Source organism: Charadrius vociferus, unplaced genomic scaffold (genome assembly GCF_000708025.1).
Source record: "Charadrius vociferus isolate BGI_N301 unplaced genomic scaffold, ASM70802v2 scaffold31, whole genome shotgun sequence".
NCBI classification, from domain to species: domain Eukaryota; kingdom Metazoa; phylum Chordata; class Aves; order Charadriiformes; family Charadriidae; genus Charadrius; species Charadrius vociferus.
The window spans coordinates 113,294-122,060 of record NW_009646966.1 but is presented as its reverse complement, the minus strand read 5'-3'; the positions used below and the strand labels follow the sequence as shown (position 1 = coordinate 122,060).

The 8,767-nt window shown below is 39.1% G+C and overlaps 1 long non-coding RNA gene across 1 annotated transcript; it reads left to right on the top strand.

The window, feature by feature from the left end:
- Nucleotides 1-1,232: 1,232 nt before the first annotated feature.
- On the top strand, nucleotides 1,233-7,502 carry LOC104295564. Its single transcript, XR_717934.1, has 4 exons — nucleotides 1,233-1,331; nucleotides 4,505-4,609; nucleotides 5,370-5,465; nucleotides 7,080-7,502. It is a non-coding gene; the product is annotated as an uncharacterized LOC104295564 (long non-coding RNA).
- The last annotated feature ends 1,265 nt before the right edge of the window (nucleotides 7,503-8,767 follow it).

The window sequence follows — 8,767 nt, the reverse complement described above, 5'->3', positions numbered from 1 at the left end:
TTGAAAGCTCTTGTATGGCATGTCCAATGAGCTGAAGACATCTGGTAAAACAGTTATGCAGAGCTGAGTGCTGAATGGTTCTTTCATACGTGTCTGTGTCCTTTATTTGCATGCAAATACTCATACTGCAGATACTAATGTGAAAAATCTTCTAATCTTCATTTGGGTTGCTTGCGAGTGCAATAAGTATATGAGGGCAAGATCAGTGTGGTATTATTCACTGCTCATCTTTTCCCTTTTCTTCCTTCTGTTTCAGACTTCTCACTCATCCAGTCAAAGGATAAAGCAATGTGATAGAGAAGTCATCTCACACTTACAGTTAATTCAGATGAGACTCTGAAACACAGGGGTTTCTAAAATCTATGTATGAATAAATGAATGTCTTCTCAGGTACCAGGGCTGATTCAGGAATGATTTATGAGGAGCAAGGAGAGCTATATGATAAGAATTTATTTTCAATCTGATTGGATTTACCCAGAATTTTGCAAAATAAAGATTTTTATTTGTGCCTTATTCAACTTGTCCAGGCTATCAGCAATGAAAAAGTTGCGGAATCTGTGATGATATAGATGCTTTTCTCCCAACAGATAATTACAGTTATGGCAGAACTTACATTTATCTCAGCAGATTTCTAAATAAATACCGTACATTTCAGAAAGAACTCTGAGAGGCCAACTGGGGCAAAAAAAAAGAGGGTGGGGGAGAAGGAAGTGCTGACTTATTTCTGGAGACATTTTAGAGAATAGGCATAATGAAATGAGCACTTAGTTCTTCTGGAGAGAGATGTAGGAATCCAGTAAAGAGTTAAGTCTGTTATTACATCTTAAGAATCAGAAGGTGCCACTGAAGCTGCAGCATTTTTTATTAAATCATTTATTCTTATCACCTCTTTTCTCACCTGTCATTTCTTGACTTCAATTATCTAAAGCTTCTTTGGCAGTCCAGCTGTTATCCTTTATTCTGTTTCAATATGGCTTTCTTTTCTTTCTGTTCAGTCTAGGGTCCAAAAAGCTTCCTTTGTCTTGAGTGTTTAAAAGCTTAAAATGATGGAGTGCCCTCTGTGCAGGGTAACTATTTCACTTGATTGGCAGTGTGGGATGGTAGGGCAAATATGTCTTCGGAAATGTGATGACAAACAGAGTGCTCAGAGACAGAAATTTCTTATATGCTGTAGTAGTAGTTTTGGTGAGCTTCACCAGTATTTATCCAAGATTTGTTTGTTGCCTGTCTTACAGCAACATGTTATCCAAAATGCAAAAATGGTGGGGAGTGCCTCAGACCTGGAAAATGCAGATGTCCACCTGGCTATGGGGGTAGATACTGTCATAAAGGTGAGTAAAACCCAAACAAGTGATAGCTTGAAAAGACAAGAAGTTTGAAAACATACAGAATTAATTTGAGACTCCTGAAGTCTGGGACTAATGCACTTTGAAATAATGACCTTAATTCCTCTGACCTTACTGTCAAAAAATGCATGGCCTAGAGGATCTGCATGCTTGCAAGAGAATGGGGTGGAGTATATGTACTGAAACGTGTTGTGAGAATCTGAGAGAATTTTTGTCCTTTGCAAAAGTGTTATGTAAATATTCTGTTTAGCTCTATAACAGACTCTTTCTAAATAATTCAACGAGATGACTTGTATAGATATGTATTTATGTATTAGGTGGTTAAAACTTGTGTGAAGCGTCTGCAAGACGGTAATATTGAGGACAAGTCGCTAAAGATATGCATGACAATATATTGTAGGTAGGTAATGGGAGATGGCAGAGATAAGGAATAGCAAAGACCAATTCTTATGGTTTTGTGAAGCCTATTGAATATATGCATGGATTAGAAAAGGCAATCCAAGAAAACATTGTTATGTTGTTATGAACTGATTAGACTACTGATCATACCTTGAGTTCTGAGATAAAATGGGAAGCAAACGTGAAATAGTTTGAGGGGAAAAATGTTGTAGGCAAGATATCCCCAGAACGTGGAAAAAAATAAAGTATTGTTTTCCTTTCAGAAGAGAAGCCTCAAACTGGCACTTAAAAAAATTCTAGAAGTTCTTTTTGAACAGGTGCTGATAAATTAGTTGGGCAGTCATCACTGTGCTGAGAACGTAATAAGCATTCTGTCTGACTGTGGTCACAGCAGCTAGCAACGCCTCACAGGATTCTCGCTTTATGCTTGATGTTTATTCTGTGGGCATTTTCTTTATTTACTTCAAATGTGAAATATCTACAGGAGTTTACTTGGAGACTAACCTAGTTGGTACTTGGGGAAGGACCTTGGCTAGCTTCTGCAGCTCTCTGGAGTCTTGTTGTGGTTAGGTTGTCTGAGGTAGGGTTTGGTGGGGGGGTTTTGTTTTATTTTTTAATAAAGCTCTATTTGGTATTTTATGAAGAAAGCATTACCTGAGTGTACCTAATGTGGTAACATCTGTCTAAGTTTGCAGAAGTTTAAACTGTAGCTCTGGTACATTGACTAGACTGAATGGGAATTCAACTGCCAGTGATAATAATTTGATATCAAAATTGTTAACGTTATAGAGGAATAAGAAAGATGAGGAAGTGTCTTCTAATGAAGATCTGTGTAACACAGTGCTATTGTGTAATGCATTGGGAAATAACTATTAATTTTGAGTAGACATAAAAATGTTGACAGCAATGAGGTCAACCGGAGCATGGTCAGCATCATTTTCCAGCAAAAGGACTTTTTTTTAAATTTCTTAAAAGTCAACTGAAAGTGTAGGTTTGTGGCATCTGTACAGAAAGGGGGACTTGACCTTCTCAGAAAAGCCTAAATTAGAAGCAAGGTGAGAGGTACTACTTAAATGGAAAAAGTAGAGTGTGAATTCAGTTTATGCTAATACTACAGTCTAGATGTGGATTTGTATCTGGGTAAAAGTCCTACTTGTATTTGTTATCATGTTATCCCTGTAAGGCAAGGGACATGCTTGTGTTCACCTTTAAGGGGGAGTACTGTGGCATATGGAGCATGGATATTCAAAACTGTGTTGCAACACAGTGTACTATTACAGAATCACAGAACGGTTGAGGTTGGAAGCAACCTCTGGAGGTCATCTTGTGAAACCCCCCTGCTCAAGCAGGGACACCTAGAGCCAGTTGCCAAGGACCACGTCCAGACAGCTTTTGAGTATCTCCAAGGATCATAACTTCCCCGGGCAACCTGTGCCAGTGCTTGGTCACCCTCACAGTGAAGCCCTGCTGACTGTTCCTGAGGATTTTCTTGTCCTTAATGTGCCTGGAAATGGTTTCCAGGGTCAGCTGTTCCCTTACCTTACCAGGGATTGAGGTGAGGCTGACCGGCCTGTAGTTCTCTGGGTCCTCCTCACCCTTCTTGAAGATTGGGTTGACATTTGCTTTTCTTCAGGCACTTCTCCCAGTCACCACGGTCAATCAAATACAATCAATATTAAATACATTAACTTATGCTGCGTGACAAAGAAATAAGCAAACAAGCTTTGAAGAGCTTTTCTAGCTGTGCTGGAGTTGACTTGTGTGTCCTTGCATGTTCAGCATTTGTGCCAAAAATCTGTTAGCTGAAATCATGCTCAAAACTTGTGGTACAATAGAGATTTTGACTTTTTTCTACCAAGTATGCAGCAGGCATCCCGACTGTCCATCCTTATAGTGAAGGATAGTTGTTTCTCTTCAGTACAGTGAAGGTGTTGTATACACTTAAATTCATTCTTGTGAAAGGATGCGCTTGATTGTACAGAACAGTAATTACACCATATTTCAAAGACGGCGCACACCACAGTCTGACATAAATAACATCTCATTAATGAGACCTTCAGGGCTTTGACATGTAGAACGATTCTGGAATGAGGATGCTGACTTAGATAGTTTGGGAAGGCGCCACTTGACTGTAGTCATAGGTTCATTTGCCAAAGTAATATCCCCTTCTTCCTCTTATTGTGTGTAGGTCCTGTCTGGTAAGGAAAGATGTGAATCCTTGACCACATGTTATTGACTTAACAGTTATGATTTGGCAAGATTGATAAGAATGTGCATGTTAGTGGTTACTGTGGTGTAGCTGATGAGCTGTGGTGTAACTGATGAGCAGTGGTGTAGCTGATGAGCAGCTGGTTCACAGTTGGGGAGGGGAGGAGCTGTGCCATACCAATAATTGTGTTTGTTTGTTGATACTCTCAAGCTAAATGCTCAACAAGGTTTTAAGCACACGCTTAATTTTAACTGCATTTTGAGTTGGCATTTGCAGACGTGGTTCTGTCATCCTCACTTGCTCTTTGTGGAACTGTGCCGTACTCTGAATAGTTGAAATTTTAGTCTTTGCAGATGTGGTAAAACAAAGATAAAGATAATTAAAATTTTAGTCTTTGCAGATGTGGTAAAACAAGCAGTTGATGGTAGATAAGCTGTTTAAAGATAATTATTTGAAATCCTACACTGCTTCTGAAATGCGCTGTGTTGTTTAAAGATAATTATTTGAAATCCTGCTTCTGAAATACGCTGTGTATGCTGTTCTTCTGTAGTAAGCTGTGAAGGAGGCTGTCAAAATGGTGGAGAATGCATCTCTGTCAATGGAGTTGTGAAGTGCCTTTGTGCTTCTGGCTGGACAGGATCAAGATGCCAAGAAGGTGGGTATCTACATTCATGGGCTTTATTTGTACCACGGGTGGCTAACAGTCCCTAAGGCCTGTAAACAAGTCCTGGTGGCAGCCTGATGAGAGGGCACTGGAAATGAAAATAATTTGCTAGATTCATCATTGGAGTAGTCTGTTTTTTATCACTGCATTCTCAAGAACAGAATTCTTACTCATTTGGTTTGAACAGAAAGCAATATACAACCCACAAACCAAATTAAACCCTGTCTTTTTCCTGGGCGAAAAGTTTGAAGGAACTGTTCTCTCAGTTAAAACGCCTGTATTACTTTGCTAATAAATAAAGATAATAAGGTGATACTATCATGGCATGGGTCATTCACAGTACCTTGTGTATTTACATAATGAAAATATTTATATTGATTAAAAATATAACTGCAGTAATGAAAACATTTTAAGAGGATCAAGAGGCTAATAACTATGGAAATGTCATTGCATTACTATTGAAATGAAGGACCTGCGTTAGTGGTACATACTCAGATAAAATAGTGTCAATTTTGCATTAAAGTGTAGGTCTGTTAACATTTAAACCAAAATTCTTAACACCATACATACGTATTTTTTTCCATTTCCATGGTCCTGGAAATGCCTTTAGAGTTATATTGGTTGAGTGTCTGGCCTGGAAGAAAATGTGTTTTGCCATTTTGATTTGTATCATCCTGAATCCTTCATCCTGTCAAAATTCTTTTATATCAGTTTTATAAATCCTGCTGACTTCCCCATTCTTTTCTTCTAGCAATTTGTCCTCAAGGTTGTCGGAATAATGGAGCTTGTGTGGCTCCTGGGATTTGTAGCTGTCCAGCTGGATGGGTCGGTGGAGCATGTCACTTAGGTAAATGACTTCTGACGCTTTTCGTTTATCCTTTTCTCTACTTGTTTGATTTACCAATATAGTGTTCAAATCTTCAGTGGCTAACAGAGCTAGGAAAATATCTTAGAATAGTAAATGAGAGCTGCTTCTGCATACTGGGGACCTTACAAGTATGCGTAAGGAGTAGATGGATTTTTAATTTGATCAGAAAGACAGAATTTTTCCACTGCAGTGGATGCAGTAAATTCAGATTCAGGTTTTGGTTGTCACCAAATTCATCGTTTGGTATGTCTTGTCAGTATTTCTGAAATATTTTCTATAAACCAAGACCCCAGTATAAAAGAACTGAGAACGGCTGTTAGAGAAACACTATCACTACTGATGTGGGTTAGAAGCTTCATTAAATTTTATGGACACAGAAAATTGAAACCTGCTTCTCACTTTGGGGCTAAGTTGGCAGAATCAAATCCAGGTGCTCTTAAATGAGTAAGAGGAAGCCGGCTGTAATCAGGATTAGTACTGAATGACATTCTTGCTGAACAACCACTTGCATTTTCCCAAATTTTGATTCACAAAAGCAGATGATGATTACAAAAACTTTAACCCACCTTTCTCTGGCAGGGCCTTGTATGCTCATAACAACACTGCCCTGATGCTAAAGGCAATAACCATGAGACTGTCAAAAGGAAAGTTTTTTCATTTGCTCTCTGGGAAACGGAGAGAGAGCTCTTTTAAATATTGCTTTTGAAAGCAATATCGTAGATGCAAGGTCTCCGGATTAAGTCCTCTGCATTTGAAATTTTTGTGTGGCTGTGGGAATCCAAATCAGCTAATGTTAGTTCTCCTGCAATATGTATAGTCAAGCAAACATCAATAAATAATTCTTTAACATTCCCTTTTGACCAGCAAAATTTTTATCCTTTGTATTCATCAGTGTATCGAGATAGAGGGTGATATTAAAAGGTAAATATGGGAGATGCAAAAGAACTTACAAAATGCATAGCTCTGTTCCTTCCACCAGCAATAATGGTAGAAGTCTTCAGGTTCTTAATGTCTAAATAATCACTGTTCCTGAACTAACTAGGTCTGCATCCAGTTTGACTTCTACTGGTACAGATGCTTAGAAGCAAATGACAAGCCCTGCCTTGTTACCTGAACTGCTGTGTAGCTAGGGGACAGCTAAAGCTGTGCCCGCTCGGTCCTTCTCTGCCCTGGGGAGGGGGGGAACAGAAGGGCAGCGTGTGAGCAGCAGCTAGTATGCGGCAACCGTTTCCTCATGGATGTGGATCCAAGAACCAGCTTGAATAAATTTCAATAGGAATTTTTATTGTTCCCTCACTTTCATGGAGGCATCCGTCTCAAAAATAGCCTGTGCCTTAAAGAACAAGAGAAATTATAGTATTTTAAAAGGGGGATGGAGCATGAGTAAGGCTAGACGTACTGTGACTGTTTTCCAGAGAAGGCCATGATGCCATAAATTGAGAGACATTGCTTTTCAGTTCTTCCATTATGCTTTTATTTATACTGTCCCAGTGCGATCACCAGGGAACAATTCTGCTAGCACAGCGAGACAAAGAAGAAAAATGATCCCGTGTTGAGCTGAAGACATACTATGTATCTGGTGTCTCGTTTCAGCTGTATGTAAACTACCTTGTCAACATGGAGGGAAATGCATAGCTCCAAACGTGTGCAGATGTCGACTGCCGTACTCTGGTCTACAGTGTACAAAGAAAAGGAAGGAATGAAGAAACTTCAGTAAAGTTAAGCTGCATTTTCTTCATGTAACTCTTCATACAGAGATGAAGTCTGCAGCAGTGGAGGACCTTAAAAGAAAATGTGGTAACTAATTAATTTCAGGTAGCTTTTTGTCTTCAGTATATGAAGTAAATGCTTTTCTGTATGAAAGAAAAGTATTGCTGATTGTAATGAAGCTGTTATAAGTATCCGAGTGTGTGTAGTGTATGGCACGGGCTTTCTTCTCATTTTTCTTCCTAAGCAGAAGTATTATGTCTTGGTTGATACAGCTGACCTTGAAATAAAATTTACTCTTCAAATAAAGTACTTCAGAATAGATCTATGCTCTTCTTTTTGATTTTTTTCCCCCCTTCAACTAGAATTATTGCATGATATTAATGATGTGTTTTTAAAAAGCACATGAAACAAAACGTCCTTAATTCACAGCATCAGAAGTGGATGTTAGTTCAAGTATAATTCGCCTTCAATAAGATTACGTGGTTGCAAGAGGAAACTTGCAGAGTTTGCATCTTTCTGGAACATCAGCAAAGTGCAAAGCGTCTTATTAAAATCCTGGTTATCACTTTATGTATGCTTCCTGCCCCTCCCCCCCAATCAAATTTGGATCTTTATCAGTTAAGCGGTATTAAAAAAAAACAAACACAGTACTTCTTCAGACAGTTCTACTGTTACTTTCTAAAAGCTTAATTCATGCTGATACTCTAAAAGAGTCCTTATCTTGTCTACTTCTGCCATCGTATTATCTCATCATCTCTCAACTTCCAGTTATTTCTCTTCCGTATCCCAGTAAGATAGGGAAACATATTTATCTCTCTTCTGAAGATGTAGACATTGATGATTAATTCCTATTCAAGATTGTGTTGTTACAGGAGCAATATAATGGGAAGATACAGACTGGCAGTGAGGAAAAGCCGTGTCTGTCAGAAAGCCCCTGTGTGGAGGATGCTGAGGCTTGTCTTCTGGATGTGCTCCAGTTTGCCCTCATTTAGCTTTTGCAGCCTTTTGAACGGGCTGCAGATTGGACTGAGACTCCTATGTTCACTGTTCCATGTCTCATCTGTGCTGTTTCTTGAAGGCTAAAGTTGAGGAAGGCTTTGCCAAAACACCCAAGTTGCATCAGTCAACTCTGAATGATGTGCAAATTGATTTTTCTTTCAAGTGATAGATTGATTTTCATCATCTTCTAGGTGAAACTGGAATTTTTGGTGGGAGAATTTTAACCTACGCGTTGCTGTAATCCATTTACCTATGTGTTATTTTAATCAATTTGGTGGAATAACATTGTGTCTGTGTATAAGCTCCCTTACCAGAACATGGAGCTTCCATGGACAGAGTGACTTCTATGGACATGTTTCCCCAAGGTTTACAAGCCACTAAGGATTGACAAGAAACAAAGGAAATGGGGTCTTCTCAGTTACCAACCTTCTCGGAGAGAGAACCCAAGCATATGGAGGGCAAACGAAAGACGACGGTATAGTTCATGAGACTCCTGTTTTCCGTTACGAGCCATTGCTGTGTTGTGTAGTTGAGAAGCCTTCCTCTGCCCCTGCTTTGGAGGCTGTTGCATT